The 17,523-nt window shown below is 36.7% G+C and overlaps 1 protein-coding gene across 1 annotated transcript in view; it reads right to left on the reverse strand.

Moving 5' to 3' along the window:
- The window catches only part of LOC112221014 (protocadherin Fat 4), a 120,404-nt gene that overhangs the window by 96,637 nt on the left and 6,244 nt on the right, over positions 1-17,523 (reverse strand). The gene's annotated exons all lie outside the window — the stretch shown is intronic.

Genomic DNA, 17,523 nt, shown 5'->3' on the forward strand with positions numbered 1-17,523 from the left:
CATGTCCTAAAGCAGGTCATTACAACATGTTCTAAAGCAGGGCGTTAGAACATGTTCTAAAGCAGGTTGTTACAACATGTTCTTAAGCAGGTCATTACAACACGTTCTAAAGCAGTTCATTACAACATTTTCTAAAGCAGTTCATTACAACATGTTCTAAAGCAGGTTGTTACATGTTGTAAAGCATGTCGTTACAACATGTTCCAAAGCAGGTCGTTACAACATTTTCTAAAGCAGGTCATTACAACATGTTCTAAAGTAGGTCGTTACAACATGTTCTAAAGCAGGTCGTTACAACATGTTCTAAAGCAGGTCTTTACAACACGTTCTAAAGCAGGTCGTTACAACATGTTCTAAAGCAGGTCGTTACAACATGTTCTAAAGCAGGTCATTACTACACGTTCTAAAGCAGTTCATTACAACATTTACTAAAGCAGTTCATTACAACATGTTCTAAAGCAGGTTGTTACAACATGTTCTTAAGCAGGTTTTTACAACATGTTCTAAAGCAGATTGTTACAACATGTTCTAAAGCAGGTTATTAGAACATGTTCTAAAGCAGGTTGTTACAATATGTTCTAAAGCAGGTTGTTACATGTTGTAAAGCAGGTTCTTACAACATGTTCTAAAGCAGGTCATTACAACATGTTCTAAAGCAGGTCGTTACAACATGTTCTAAAGCAGGTTGTTACACATGTTGTAAAGCACGTTCTTACAACATGTTCTAAAGCAGGTCGTTACAACATGTTCTAAAGCAGTTCATTACAACATGTTCTAATGCAGGTCGTTACAACATGTTCTAAAGCAGGTCGTTATAACATGTTCTCGAGCAGTTCATTACAACATGTTCTAATGCAGGTCGTTACAACATGTTCTAAAGCAGGTTGTTACAACATGTTCTAAAGAAGGTCGTTACAACATGTTCTAAAGCAGGTTGTTACAACATGTTCTAAAGCAGGTTGTTACAACATGTTCTAAAGCAGGTTGTTACAACATGTTCTAATGCAGGTTGTTACATGTTGTAAAGCAGGTTGTTACAACATGTTCTAATGCAGGTTGTTACAACATGTTCCAAAGCAGGTCGTTACAACATTTTCTAAAGCAGGTCATTACAACATGTTCTAAAGCAGGTGTTACAACATGTTCTAAAGCAGGTCGTTACAACATGTTCTAATGCAGGTCGTTACAACATGTTCTAAAGCAGGTAGTTACAACACGTTCTAAAGCAGGTCGTTACAACATGTTCTAAAGCAGGTCGTTACAACATGTTCTAAAGCAGGTCGTTACAACATGTTCTAAAGAAGGTCTTTACAACATGTTCTAAAGTAGGTCATTACAACATGTTCTAAAGCAGGTCGTTACAACATGTCCTAAAGCAGGTTGTTACAACACGTTCTAAAGCAGGTCCTTACAACATGTTCTAAAGCAGGTCATTACTACACGTTCTAAAGCAGTTCATTACAACATTTACTAAAGCAGTTCATTACAACATGTTCTAAAGCAGGTTGTTACAACATGTTCTTAAGCAGGTTGTTACAACATGTTCTTAAGCAGGTTTTTACAACATGTTCTAAAGCAGATTGTTACAACATGTTCTAAAGCAGGCCGTTACAATATGTTCTAAAGCAGGTCATTACTACACGTTCTAAAGCAGTTTATTACAACATTTACTAAAGCAGTTCATTACAACATGTTCTAAAGCAGGTTGTTACAACATGTTCTTAAGCAGGTTTTTACAACATGTTCTAAAGCAGATTGTTACAACATGTTCTAAAGCAGGTTGTTAGAACATGTTCTAAAGCAGGTTGTTACAATATGTTCTAAAGCAGGTTGTTACAACATGTTCTAAAGCAGGTCGTTACAACATGTTCTAAAGCAGGTTGTTACATGTTGTAAAGCAGGTTGTTACAACATGTTCTAAAGCAGGTCGTTACAACATGTTCTAAAGCAGGTTGTTACAACATGTTCTAAAGCAGGTTGTTACAACATGTTCTAAAGCAGGTTGTTACAACATGTTCTAAAGCATGTTGTTACAACATGTTCTAAAGCAAGTTGTTACAACACGTTCTAAAGCAGGTTGTTACAACATGTTCTAAAGCAGGTTGTTACAACATGTTCTAAAGCAGGTCGTTACAACATGTTCTAAAGCAGGTCGTTACAACATGTTCTAAAGCAGGTCGTTACAACATGTTCTAAAGCAGGTCATTACAACATGTTCTAAAGCAGGTCGTTACAACATGTTCTAAAGCAGGTCATTACAACATGTTCTAAAGCAGGTCGTTACAACATGTTCTAAAGCAGGTCGTTACAACATGTTCTAAAGCAGGTCGTTACAGCATGTTCTAAAGCAGGGCGTTAGAACATGTTCTAAAGCAGGTTGTTACAACATGTTCTTAAGCAGGTCATTACAACACGTTCTAAAGCAGTTCATTACAACATTTTCTAAAGCAGTTCATTACAACATGTTCTAAAGCAGGTTGTTACAACATGTTCTTAAGCAGGTTTTTACAACATGTTCTAAAGCAGATTGTTACAACATGTTCTAAAGCAGGTTATTAGAACATGTTCTAAAGGAGGTTGTTACAATATGTTCTAAAGCAGGTTGTTACAACATGTTCTAAAGCAGGTCGTTACAACATGTTCTAAAGCAGGTTGTTACATGTTGTAAAGCACGTTCTTACAACATGTTCTAAAGCAGGTCGTTACAACATGTTCTCGAGCAGTTCATTACAACATGTTCTAATGCAGGTCGTTACAACATGTTCTAAAGCAGGTCGTTACAACATGTTCTAAAGCAGGTCGTTACAACATGTTCTAAAGCAGGTTGTTACAACATGTTCTAAAGCAGGTTGTTACAACATGTTCTAAAGCAGGTCGTTACAACATGTTCTAAAGCAGGTCATTACTACACGTTCTAAAGCAGTTCATTACAACATTTACTAAAGCAGTTCATTACAACATGTTCTAAAGCAGGTTGTTACAACATGTTCTAAAGCAGGTTGTTACAACATGTTCTAATGCAGGTTGTTACATGTTGTAAAGCCGGTTGTTACAACATGTTCTGAAACAAGATTGTTACAACATGTTCTAAAGCAAGTTGTTACAACACGTTCTAAAGCAGGTTGTTACAACATGTTCTAAACAGGTCGTTACAACATGTTCTAAAGCAGGTTGTTACAACATGTTCTAAAGCAGGTAGTTACAACATGTTCTAAAGCAGTTCATTACAACATGTTCTAAAGCAGGTCGTTACAACATGTTCTAAAGCAGGTTGTTACAACATGTTCTAAAGCAGGTCGTTACAACATGTTCTAAAGCAGGTTGTTACAACATGTTCTAAAGCAGGTTACAACATGTTACAGGTTGTTAACATGTTCTAAAGCAGGTTGTTACAACATGTTCTAAAGCAGGTTGTTACAACATGTTCTAAATGCAGGTTGTTACACGGTTGTTACAACATGTTCTAAACAAGATTGTTACAACATGTTCTAAAGCAAGTTGTTACAACATGTTCTAAAGCAGGTTGTTACAACATGTTCTAAAGCAGGTGTTACAACATGTTCTAATGCAGGTCGTTACAACATGTTCTAAAGCAGGTAGTTACAACATGTTCTAAAGCAGGTCATTACAACATGTTCCAAAGCAGGTCGTTACAACATTTTCTAAAGCAGGTCATTACAACATGTTCTAAAGTAGGTCATTACAAGATGTTCTAAAGCAGGTTACAACATGTTCTAAAGCAGGTCGTTACAACATGTCCTAAAGCAGGTTGTTACAACACGTTCTAAAGCAGGTCCTTACAACATGTTCTAAAGCAGGTCGTTACAACATGTTCTAAAGCAGGTCATTACAACATGTTCTAAAGCAGGTCGTTACAACATGTTCTAAAGCAGGTCATTACTACACGTTCTAAAGCAGGTTGTTACAACATTTACTAAAGCAGTTCATTACAACATGTTCTAAAGCAGGTTGTTACAACATGTTCTTAAGCAAGTTTTTACAACATGTTCTAAAGCAGATTGTTACAACATGTTCTAAAGCAGGTTATTAGAACATGTTCTAAAGCAGGTTGTTACAACACGTTCTAAAGCAGGTTGTTACAACATGTTCTAAAGCAGGTTGTTACAACATGTTCTAAAGCAGGTTGTTACAACATGTTCTAAAGCAGGTTGTTACAACATGTTCTAAAGCAGGTCGTTACAACATGTTCTAAAGCAGGTTATTAGAACATGTTCTAAAGTAGGTCGTTACAACATGTTCTAAAGCAGGTCGTTACAACATGTTCTAAAGCAGGTCGTTACAACATGTTCTAAAGAAGGTTTTACAACATGTTCTAAAGCAGGTCTTTACAACATGTTCTAAAGCAGGTTGTTACAACATGTTCTAAAGCAGGTCGTTACAACATGTTCAGGTTGTTACAACATGTTCTTAAGCAAGTTTTTACAACATGTTCTAAAGCAGGTTGTTACAACATGTTCTAAAGCAGGTTGTTACAACATGTTCTAAGCAGGTCATTACAACACGTTCTAAAGCAGTTCATTACAACATTTTCTAAAACAGTTCATTACAACATGTTCTAAAGCAGGTTGTTACAACATGTTCTTAAGCAGGTTTTACAACATGTTCTAAAGCAGATTGTTACAACATGTTCTAAAGCAGGTTATTAGAACATGTTCTAAAGCAGGTTGTTCACAATATGTTCTAAAGCAGGTTGTTACAACATGTTCTAAAGCTCGTTACAACATGTTCTAAAGCAGGTTGTTACATGTTCTAAACATGTTCTTACAACATGTTCTAAAGCAGTTGTTACAACATGTTCTAAAGCAGTTCATTACAACATGTTCTAATGCAGGTCGTTACAACATGTTCTAAAGCAGTTACAACATGTTCTCGAGCAGTTCATTACAACATGTTCTAAAGCAGGTCGTTACAACATGTTCTAAAGCAGGTTGTTACAACATGTTCTAAAGAAGGTCGTTACAACATGTTCTAAAGCAGGTTGTTACAACATGTTCTAAAGCAGGTTGTTACAACACGTTCTAAAGCAGGTCGTTACAACATGTTCTAAAGCAGGTTGTTACAACATGTTCTAAAGCAGGTTGTTACAACATGTTCTAATGCAGGTTGTTACATGTTGTAAAGCAGGTTGTTACAACATGTTCTGAAACAAGATTGTTACAACATGTTCTAAAGCAGGTTGTTACAACACGTTCTAAAGCAGGTTGTTACAACATGTTCTAAAGCAGGTCGTTACAACATGTTCTAAAGCAGGTCGTTACAACATGTTCTAAAGCAGGTAGTTACAACATGTTCTAAAGCAGGTCATTACAACATGTTCTAAAGCAGGTCGTTACAACATGTTCTAAAGCAGGTCATTACAACATGTTCTAAAGCTCGTTACAACATGTTCTAAAGCAGGTCATTACAACATGTTCTAAAGCAGGTCGTTACAACATGTTCTAAAGCAGGTCGTTACAAGTTACAACATGTTCTAAAGCAGGTTGTTACAACATGTTCTAAAGCAGTTGTTACAACACGTTTACAACAACATGTTCTAAAGCAGGTTGTTACAACATGTTCTAAAGCAGGTTGTTACATGTTGTAAAGCAGGTTGTTACAACATGTTCTGAAACAAGATTGTTACAACATGTTCTAAAGCAAGTTGTTACAACACGTTCTAAAGCAGGTTGTTACAACATGTTCTAAAGCAGGTCGTTACAACATGTTCTAATGCAGGTCGTTACAACATGTTCTAAAGCAGGTAGTTACAACATGTTCTAAAGCAGGTCATTACAACATGTTCCAAAGCAGGTCGTTACAACATGTTCTAAAGCAGGTCATTACAACATGTTCTAAAGTAGGTCGTTACAACATGTTCTAAAGCAGGTTGTTACAACGTGTTCTAAAGCAGGTCGTTACAACATGTTCTAAAGCAGGTCATTACAACACGTTCTAAAGCAGGTCCTTACAACACGTTCTAAAGCAGGTCCTTACAACATGTTCTAAAGCAGGTCGTTACAACATGTTCTAAATCAGGCCGTTACAATATGTTCTAAAGCAGGTCATTACTACACGTTCTAAAGCAGTTTATTACAACATTTACTAAAGCAGTTCATTACAACATGTTCTAAAGCAGGTTGTTACAACATGTTCTTAAGCAAGTTTTTACAACATGTTCTAAAGCAGATTGTTACAACATGTTCTAAAGCAGGTTATTAGAACATGTTCTAAAGCAGGTTGTTACAATATGTTCTAAAGCAGGTTGTTACAACATGTTCTAAAGCAGATTGTTACAACATGTTCTAAAGCAGGTTGTTACAACATGTTCTAAAGCAGGTTGTTACAACATGTTCTAAAGCATGTTGTTACAACATGTTCTAATGCAGGTTGTTACAACACGTTCTAAAGCAGGTTGTTACAACATTTTCTAAAGCAGGTTGTTACAACATGTTCTAAAGCAGGTCGTTACAACATGTTCTAAAGCAGGTCGTTACAACATGTTCTAAACAGGTGTTTTACAACATGTTCTAAAGCAGGTCTGTTACAACATGTTCTAAAGCAGGTTGTTACAACACGTTCTAAAGCAGGTTACAACATGTTCTAAAGCAGGTTGTTACAACATGTTCTTAAGCAAGTTTTTACAACATGTTCTAAAGCAGATTGTTACAACATGTTCTAAAGCAGGTTGTTACAACATGTTCTAAAGCAGGTCATTACAACACGTTCTAAAGCAGTTCATTACAACATTTTCTAAAACAGTTCATTACAACATGTTCTAAAGCAGGTTGTTACAACATGTTCTTCAGGTTTTTACAACATGTTCTAAAGCAGTTGTTACAACATGTTCTAAAGCAGGTTATTAGAACATGTTCTAAAGCAGGTTGTCACAATATGTTCTAAAGCAGGTTGTTACAACATGTTCTAAAGCAGGTCGTTACAACATGTTCTAAAGCAGGTTGTTACATGTTGTAAACACGTTCTTACAACATGTTCTAAAGCAGGTCGTTACAACATGTTCTAAAGCAGCAGTTCATTACAACATGTTCTAATGCAGGTCGTTACAACATGTTCTAAAGCAGGTCGTTACAACATGTTCTCGAGCAGCAGTTCATTACAACATGTTCTAAATGCAGGTCGTTACAACATGTTCTAAAGCAGGTTGTTACAACATGTTCTAAAGAAGGTGTTACAACATGTTCTAAAGCAGGTTGTTACAACATGTTCTAAAGCAGGTTGTTACAACATGTTCTAAAGCAGGTCGTTACAACATGTTCTAAAGCAGATTGTTACAACATGTTCTAAAGCAGGTTATTAGAACATGTTCTAAAGCAGGTTGTTACAACACGTTCTAAAGCAGGTTGTTACAACATGTTCTAAAGCAAGTTGTTACAACACGTTCTAAAGCAGGTTGTTACAACATGTTCTAAAGCAGGTCGTTACAACATGTTCTAATGCAGGTCGTTACAACATGTTCTAAAGCAGGTAGTTACAACACGTTCTAAAGCAGGTCATTACAACATGTTCTAAAGCAGGTCGTTACAACATGTCCTAAAGCAGGTTGTTACAACACGTTCTAAAGCAGGTCCTTACAACATGTTCTAAAGCAGGTCGTTACAACATGTTCTAAAGCAGGTCGTTACAACATGTTCTAAAGCAGGTCATTACTACACGTTCTAAAGCAGTTCATTACAACATTTACTAAAGCAGTTCATTACAACATGTTCTAAAGCAGGTCATTACAACATGTTCTAAAGCAGGTCGTTACAACATTTTCTGTTCTAAAGCAGGTCGTTACAACATTTTCTAAAGCAGGTCATTACAACATGTTCTAAAGTAGGTGTTACAACATGTTCTAAAGCAGGTCGTTACAACATGTTCTAAAGCAGGTTGTTACAACATGTTCTAAAGAAGGTCGTTACAACATGTTCTAAAGCAGGTTGTTACAACATGTTCTAAAGCAGGTTGTTACAACATGTTCTAAAGCAGGTTGTTACAACATGTTCTAATGCAGGTTGTTACATGTTGTAAAGCCGGTTGTTACAACATGTTCTGAAACAAGATTGTTACAACATGTTCTAAAGCAAGTTGTTACAACACGTTCTAAAGCAGGTTGTTACAACATGTTCTAAAGCAGGTCGTTACAACATGTTCTAAAGCAGGTCGTTACAACATGTTCTAAAGCAGGTTGTTACAACATGTTCTAAAGCAGGTCATTACAACATGTTCTAAAGCAGGTTGTTACAACATGTTCTAAAGCAGGTCATTACAACATGTTCTTAGGTCATTACAAGATGTTCTAAAGCAGGTTGTTACAACGTGTTCTAAAGCAGGTGTTACAACATGTTCTAAAGCAGGTTGTTACAACATGTTCTAAAGCAGGTCATTACAACATGTTCTAAAGCAGGTCGTTACAACATGTTCTAAAGCAGGTCGTTACAGCATGTTCTAAAGCAGGTCGTTAGAACATGTTCTAAAGCAGGTTGTTACAACATGTTCTAAAGCAGGTCATTACAACATGTTCTAAAGCAGTTCATTACAACATGTTCTAAAGCAGGTTGTTACAACATGTTCTTAAGCAAGTTTTTACAACATGTTCTAAAGCAGATTGTTACAACATGTTCTAAAGCAGGTTATTAGAACATGTTCTAAAGCAGGTTGTTACAACATGTTCTAAAGCAGGTTGTTACAACATGTTCTAAAGCAGGTTGTTACATGTTGTAAAGCAGGTTCTTACAACATGTTCTAAAGCAGGTTGTTACATGTTGTAAAGCAGGTTCTTACAACACGTTCTAAAGCAGGTCGTTACAACATGTTCTAAAGCAGGTCATTACAACATCTTCTAAAGCAGGTTGTTACAACATGTTCTAAAGCAGGTCGTTACAACATGTTCTGATGCAGGTGTTACAACATGTTCTAAAGCAGGTCTTTACAACATGTTCTAAAGCAGGTCTTTACAACATGTTCTAAAGCAGGTCGTTACAACACGTTCTAAAGCAGGTTACAACATGTTCTAAAGCAGGTTGTTACAACATGTTCTAAAGCAAGTTTTTACAACATGTTCTTTACAACATGTTCTAAAGCAGGTTGTTACAACATGTTCTAAAGCAGGTTGTTACAACATGTTCTAAAGCAGGTCATTACAACACGTTCTAAAGCAGTTCATTACAACATTTTCTAAAACAGTTCATTACAACATGTTCTAAAGCAGGTTGTTACAACATGTTCTTAAGCAGGTTTTTACAACATGTTCTAAAGCAGATTGTTACAACATGTTCTAAAGCAGGTTATTAGAACATGTTCTAAAGCAGGTTGTCACAATATGTTCTAAAGCAGGTTGTTACAACATGTTCTAAAGCAGGTCGTTACAACATGTTCTAAAGCAGGTTGTTACATGTTTAAAGCACGTTCTTACAACATGTTCTAAAGCAGGTTGTTACAACATGTTCTAAAGCAGTTCATTACAACATGTTCTAAAGCAGGTTGTTACAACATGTTCTAAAGCAGGTTATTACAACATGTTCTAAAGCAGTTCATTACAACATGTTCTAATGCAGGTCTTACAACATGTTCTAAAGCAGGTTGTTACAACATGTTCTAAAGAAGGTCGTTACAACATGTTCTAAAGCAGGTTGTTACAACATGTTCTAAAGCAGGTTGTTACAACATGTTCTAAAGCAGGTGTTACAACATGTTCTAAAGCAGGTTGTTACAACATGTTCTAAAGCAGGTTGTTACAACATGTTCTAATGCAGGTTGTTACATGTTGTAAAGCAGGTTGTTACAACATGTTCTGAAACAAGATTGTTACAACATGTTCTAAAGCAGTTGTTACAACATGTTCTAAAGCAGGTTGTTACAACATGTTCTAAAGCAGGTTGTTACAACATGTTCTAAAGCAGGTCGTTACAACATGTTCTAAAGCAGGTTGTTACAACATGTTCTAAAGCAGGTTGTTACAACATGTTCTAAAGCAGGTCGTTACAACATGTTCTAAAGCAGGTCATTACAACATGTTCTAAAGTAGGTCATTACAACATGTTCTAAAGCAGGTCGTTACAACATGTTCTAAAGCAGGTCGTTACAACATGTTCTAAAGCAGGTTGTTACAACATGTTCTAAAGCAGGTTGTTACAACATGTTCTAAAGCAGGTCGTTACAACATGTTCTAAAGCAGGTCATTACAACATGTTCTAAAGCAGGTTGTTACAACATTTTCTAAAGCAGGTCATTACAACATGTTCTAAAGCAGTTGTTACAACATGTTTAAAGCTATTACAACATGTTTCATTACAACATGTTCTAAAGCAGGTTGTTACAACATGTTCTTAAGCAAGTTTTTACAACATGTTCTAAAGCAGATTGTTACAACATGTTCTAAAGCAGGTTATTAGAACATGTTCTAAAGCAGGTTGTTACAACACGTTCTAAAGCAGGTTGTTACAACATGTTCTAAAGCAGGTTGTTACAACATGTTCTAAAGCAGGTTGTTACAACATGTTCTAAAGCAGGTTGTTACAACATGTTCTAAAGCAGGTCGTTACAACATGTTCTAAAGCAGGTCGTTACAACATGTTCTAAAGCAGGTCATTACAACATGTTCTAAAGCAGGTCGTTACAACACGTTCTAAAGCAGGTCGTTACAGCATGTTCTAAAGCAGGTCGTTAGAACATGTTCTAAAGCAGGTTGTTACAACATGTTCTTAAGCAGGTCATTACAACATGTTCTAAAGCAGTTCATTACAACATTTTCTAAAGCAGTTCATTACAACATGTTCTAAAGCAGGTCGTTACAACATGTTCTAAAGCAGGTTGTTACAACATGTTCTAAAGCAGGTCGTTACAACATGTTCCAAAGCAGGTCGTTACAACATGTTCTAAAGCAGGTCATTACAACATGTTCTAAAGCAGGTCGTTACAACATGTCCTAAAGCAGGTTGTTACAACACGTTCTAAAGCAGGTCCTTACAACATGTTCTAAAGCAGATCGTTACAACATGTTCTAAAGCAGGTCGTTACAACATGTTCTAAAGCAGGTCATTACTACACGTTCTAAAGCAGTTCATTACAACATTTACTAAAGCAGTTCATTACAACATGTTCTAAAGCAGGTTGTTACAACATGTTCTTAAGCAGGTTGTTACAACATGTTCTTAAGCAGGTTTTTACAACATGTTCTAAAGCAGATTGTTACAACATGTTCTAAAGCAGGTTGTTACAATATGTTCTAAAGCAGGTTGTTACATGTTCTAAAGCAGGTTGTTACAACATGTTCTAAAGCAGGTTGTTACAACATGTTCTAAAGCAGGTTGTTACAACATGTTCTAAAGCAGGTTGTTACAACATGTTCTAAAGCAGGTTATTAGAACATGTTCTAAAGCAGGTGTTACAACATGTTCTAAAGCAGTTCATTACAACATGTTCTAAAGCAGGTCGTTACAACATGTTCTAAAGCAGGTCGTTACAACATGTTCTAAAGCAGTTGTTACAACATGTTCTAAAGCAGGTCGTTACAACATGTTCTAAAGCAGGTTGTTACAACATGTTCTAAAGCAGGTCGTTACAACATGTTCTAAAGCAGGTTGTTACAACATGTTCTAAAGCAGGTTGTTACAACACGTTCTAAAGCAGGTCGTTACAACATGTTCTAAAGCAGGTTGTTACAACATGTTCTAAAGCAGGTTGTTACAACATGTTCTAAGCAGGTTGTTACAACATGTTCTAAAGCAGGTCGTTACAACATGTTCCAAAGCAGGTCGTTACAACATTTTCTAAAGCAGGTCATTACAACATGTTCTAAAGTAGGTCGTTACAACATGTTCTAAAGCAGGTCGTTACAACATGTTCTAAAGCAGGTCTTTACAACACGTTCTAAAGTAGGTCGTTACAACATGTTCTAAAGCAGGTCGTTACAACATGTTCTAAAGCAGTTCATTATAACATGTTCTAATGCAGGTCGTTACAACATGTCCTAAAGCAGGTCATTACAACATGTTCTAAAGCAGGTTGTTACAACATGTTCTAAAGCAGGTTGTTACAACATGTTCTAAAGCAGGTTGTTACAACATGTTCTAAAGCAGGTTGTTACAACATGTTCTAAAGCAGGTTGTTACAACATGTTCTAAAGCAGGTCGTTACAACATGTTCTAAAGCAGGTTGTTACATGTTGTAAAGCAGGTTCTTACAACATGTTCTAAAGCAGGTTGTTACATGTTCTAAAGCAGGTTCTTACAACATGTTCTAAAGCAGGTTGTTACAACATGTTGTAAAGCAGGTTGTTACAACATGTTCTAAAGCAGGTGTTACAACATGTTCTAAAGCAGGTTATTAGAACATGTTCTAAAGCAGGTTGTTACAACATGTTCTAAAGCAGGTTGTTACAACATGTTCTAAAGCAGGTTGTTACAACATGTTCTAAAGCAGGTTGTTACAACATGTTCTAAAGCAGGTCGTTACAACATGTTCTAAAGCAGGTCGTTACAACATGTTCTAAAGCAGGTCATTACAACATGTTCTAAAGCAGGTCGTTACAACACGTTCTAAAGCAGGTCGTTACAGCATGTTCTAAAGCAGGTCGTTAGAACATGTTCTAAAGCAGGTTGTTACAACATGTTCTTAAGCAGGTCATTACAACACGTTCTAAAGCAGTTCATTACAACATTTTCTAAAGCAGTTCATTACAACATGTTCTAAAGCAGGTCGTTACAACATGTTCTAAAGCAGGTCGTTACAACATGTTCTAAAGCAGGTCGTTACAACATGTTCTAAAGCAGGTCGTTACAACATGTTCTAAAGCAGGTCGTTACAACATGTTCTAAAGCAGGTCGTTACAACATGTTCTAAAGCAGGTCTTTACAACACGTTCTAAAGCAGGTCGTTACAACATGTTCTAAAGCAGGTTCGTTAGAACATGTTCTAAAGCAGGTTGTTACAACATGTTCTTAAGCAGGTCATTACAACATGTTCTAAAGCAGTTCATTACAACATTTTCTAAAGCAGTTCATTACAACATGTTCTAAAGCAGGTCGTTACAACATGTTCTAAAGCAGGTTCTTACAACATGTTCTAAAGCAGGTGTTACAACATGTTCCTAAAGCAGGTCGTTACAACATTTTCTAAAGCAGGTTGTTACAACATGTTCTAAAGCAGGTTGTTACAACATGTTCTAAAGCAGGTCGTTACAACATGTTCTAAAGCAGGTTGTTACAACATGTTCTAAAGCAGGTTGTTACAACATGTTCTAAAGCAGGTCGTTACAACATGTTCTAAAGCAGGTCGTTACAACATGTTCTAAAGCAGGTCTGTTACAACATGTTCTAAAGCAGGTCTTTACAACATGTTCTAAAGCAGGTCCTTACAACATGTTCTAAAGCAGGTTGTTACAACATGTTCTAAAGCAGGTCGTTACAACATGTCCTAAAGCAGGTTGTTACAACACGTTCTAAAGCAGGTCCTTACAACATGTTCTAAAGCAGGTCGTTACAACATGTTCTAAAGCAGGTCATTACAACATGTTCTAAAGCAGGTTGTTACAACATGTTCTAAAGCAGGTTTTTACAACATGTTCTAAAGCAGATTGTTACAACATGTTCTAAAGCAGGTTATTAGAACATGTTCTAAAGCAGGTTGTTACAATATGTTCTAAAGCAGGTTGTTACATGTTGTAAAGCAGGTTCTTACAACATGTTCTAAAGCAGGTTGTTACAACATGTTCTAAAGCAGGTTGTTACAACATGTTCTAAAGCAGATTGTTACAACATGTTCTAAAGCAGGTTATTAGAACATGTTCTAAAGCAGGTTGTTACAATATGTTCTAAAGCAGGTTGTTACAACATGTTCTAAAGCAGGTCGTTACAACATGTTCTAAAGCAGGTCGTTACAACATGTCCTAAAGCAGGTCATTACAACATGTTCTAAAGCAGGTCGTTACAACACGTTCTAAAGCAGGTCGTTACAGCATGTTCTAAAGCAGGTCGTTAGAACATGTTCTAAAGCAGGTTGTTACAACATGTTCTAAAGCAGGTTGTTACAACACGTTCTAATGCAGGTCGTTACAACATGTTCTAAAGCAGGTTGTTACAACATGTTCTAAAGCAGGTTGTTACATGTTGTAAAGCAGGTTCTTACAACACGTTCTAAAGCAGGTCGTTACAACATGTTCTAAAGCAGGTCATTACAACATCTTCTAAAGCAGGTTGTTACAACATGTTCTAAAGCAGGTCGTTACAACATGTTCTGATGCAGGTTGTTACAACATGTTCTAAAGCAGGTCGTTACAACACGTTCTAAAGCAGGTCATTACAACATGTTCTAAAGCAGGTCATTACAACATGTTCTAATGCAGGTCGTTACAACATGTCCTAAAGCAGGTTGTTACAACATGTTCTAAAGCAGGTTGTTACAACATGTTCTAAAGCAGGTTGTTACAACATGTTCTAAAGCAGGTTGTTACAACATGTTCTAAAGCAGGTCTTTACAACATGTTCTAAAGCAGGTCTTTACAACATGTTCTAAAGCAGGTCGTTACAACATGTTCTAAAGCAGGTCGTTACAACATGTTCTAAAGCAGGTTCTTTACAACATGTTCTAAAGCAGGTCATTACAACATGTTCTAAAGCAGGTGTTACAACATGTTCTAAAGCAGGTTGTTACAACATGTTCTAAAGCAGGTCCTTACAACATGTTCTAAAGCAGGTCGTTACAACATGTTCTAAAGCAGGTCATTACAACATGTTCTAAAGCAGGTCGTTACAACATGTTCTAAAGCAGGTCGTTACAACATGTTCTAAAGCAGGTCTTTACAACATGTTCTAAAGCAGGTCCTTACAACATGTTCTAAAGCAGGTTGTTACAACATGTTCTTAAGCAGGTTTTTACAACATGTTCTAAAGCAGATTGTTACAACATGTTCTAAAGCAGGTTATTAGAACATGTTCTAAAGCAGGTTGTTACAATATGTTCTAAAGCAGGTTGTTACAACATGTTCTAAAGCAGGTCGTTACAACATGTTCTAAAGCAGGTTGTTACATGTTGTAAAGCAGGTTCTTACAACATGTTCTAAAGCAGGTTGTTACAACATGTTCTAAAGCAGGTTGTTACAACATGTTCTAAAGCAGATTGTTACAACATGTTCTAAAGCAGGTTATTAGAACATGTTCTAAAGCAGGTTGTTACAATATGTTCTAAAGCAGGTTGTTACAACATGTTCTAAAGCAGGTCGTTACAACATGTTCTAAAGCAGGTTCATTACAACATGTTCTAAAGCAGGTTGTTACAACATGTTCTAAAGCAGGTTCATTACAACATGTTCTAAAGCAGTTCATTACAACATGTTCTAAAGCAGGTTGTTACATGTTGTAAAGCAGGTCGTTACAACATGTTCTAAAGCAGGTTGTTACATGTTGTAAAGCAGGTTCTTACAACATGTTCATGTTACTAAAGCAGGTTGTTACAACATGTTCTAAAGCAGGTTGTTACAACATGTTCTAAAGCAGGTTGTTACAACATGTTCTAAAGCAGGTTATTAGAACATGTTCTAAAGCAGGTTGTTACAACAAGGTTGTTACATGTTCTAAAGCAGGTTGTTACAACATGTTCTAAAGCAGGTCGTTACAACATGTTCTGATGCAGGTTGTTACAACATGTTCTAAAGCAGGTCGTTACAACACGTTCTAAAGCAGGTCATTACAACATGTTCTAAAGCAGGTCATTACAACATGTTCTAATGCAGGTCGTTACAACATGTCCTAAAGCAGGTTGTTACAACATGTTCTAAAGCAGGTTGTTACAACATGTTCTAAAGCAGGTTGTTACATGTTGTAAAGCAGGTTCTTACAACATGTTCTAAAGCAGGTCGTTACAACATGTTCTAAAGCAGGTCATTACAACATGTTCTAAAGCAGGTCGTTACAACATGTTCTAAAGTAGGTTGTTACAGCATGTTCTAAAGCAGGTCATTACAGCATGTTCTAAAGCAGGTTGTTACAACATGTTGTAAAGCAGGTTGTTACAGCATGTTCTAAAGCAGGTCGTTACAGCATGTTCTAAAGCAGGTCGTTACAACATGTTCAAAGCAAACTCTGAATCCCAAAAGATGGATAAAAACAAATCAACAAACAATGGCAATTATACTCACTTAATTTGACACCAAGAGGCTTGTTCAAAACAAGTCAGCAGCAACTTCTGTTTTCATTGCAAGCTCAGCGCTATGTCAGGTTGTTTATGATACCAATCATTGAGACGGCATACTGAACTGAATTCTTTCTTCTAGTCTATCCAAAACATTGTGCAAATCAAATCAAATCAAATCAAATGTATTTATATAGCCCTTCGTACATCAGCTGATATCTCAAAGTGCACAGTGCAAAGCACAAGAAAAGCCGCTGTCAAAGTTTTTTTAATAATCAATATGACTACTTCTAAAAGGCTAATGGACTTAAAGCTGAGAAAGTGAAAGCGTTTCCCTCTTTAGGGACCTTAAAAGTTACGTTTTTATTTGAAATGTATCAGTCTAAGCCCAAAACCTGTCATATGTCCCACCACTGAGCAGTACAGTACCTGAGACTACTTTCAAGTAGGGCATATCTAAAAGGCCACTATCACCCACAGGAAAGGTAGCTTAAAACCATCAAAGAGCTATTACACTTCAGAACTAACAATAAAGAGAGTGCCTATACAGTTATGGGGTATGTTTAAGTCATCTCTCAGAGGACAGAAAAAGTATAAAACGCCACTGGACTTTGAGAACAGGGTTTGTACATGGAAAACCTAAGAAATATGTGAAGCATTATTTCTCTGATCGACTGCAGAGTTTTCAAACGAAGAGATTAGTATCTGTGGTGGTGCAGGCAAAACGGGAGAGCATTTGATATCCCCTTTTGACCAAACTAACATTAAGTTAAATGACTTAACGCCATTTTGCTAAATCTGTGATTTTAATCATATTTGAGTTTGCCTCCAAATACCCGATTATTGTATTGGATTTCAATTTCAGTTTTTGTAGGTTAGGCCCTTTGCAAGCAACTTCCAATAATAAAAAACACATTTTCTTGTAGGAAGCAGCAGTGAAATCTTTTCTGGTTGCGCTCAGAAAACTCCCAATTTATAAATGCGTATCATCAAGCCTGTAATAACATGAAATTCTAGGTTCCAGTTGAAATTTCCAATACACATATATAGCATATAGAATCACATGTTTTAAATCTGAGGAGTGGCTAGGGCTTAACCACCCAAAGCTGGGTTTACAGTTTCAGCACTGCACTTCAGAGGATTTAACTCCACCCCCAAGGGAAGAGGTGCATCACATAATGCAAACTGAATAGAGAGCTTAAGTTTCAGTCTTCGAGATTTCTTCCCCTTCTTCTCTCCCTGAAAATCTTTTCACAGTCTTAGGAGGTCATGCAATTTTAACGGTCACATATTGCCTGTAGAGCCCGGCCCAGTGGTGGAGGAGAATACCACAGGAACACCCTTAAACCAAAACAGCCTCAGGCTTAAAACTCTGGCCGGATATAGTCTACCTGCACT

Source organism: Oncorhynchus tshawytscha, linkage group LG21 (genome assembly GCF_018296145.1).
Source record: "Oncorhynchus tshawytscha isolate Ot180627B linkage group LG21, Otsh_v2.0, whole genome shotgun sequence".
Lineage (NCBI taxonomy): Eukaryota > Metazoa > Chordata > Actinopteri > Salmoniformes > Salmonidae > Oncorhynchus > Oncorhynchus tshawytscha.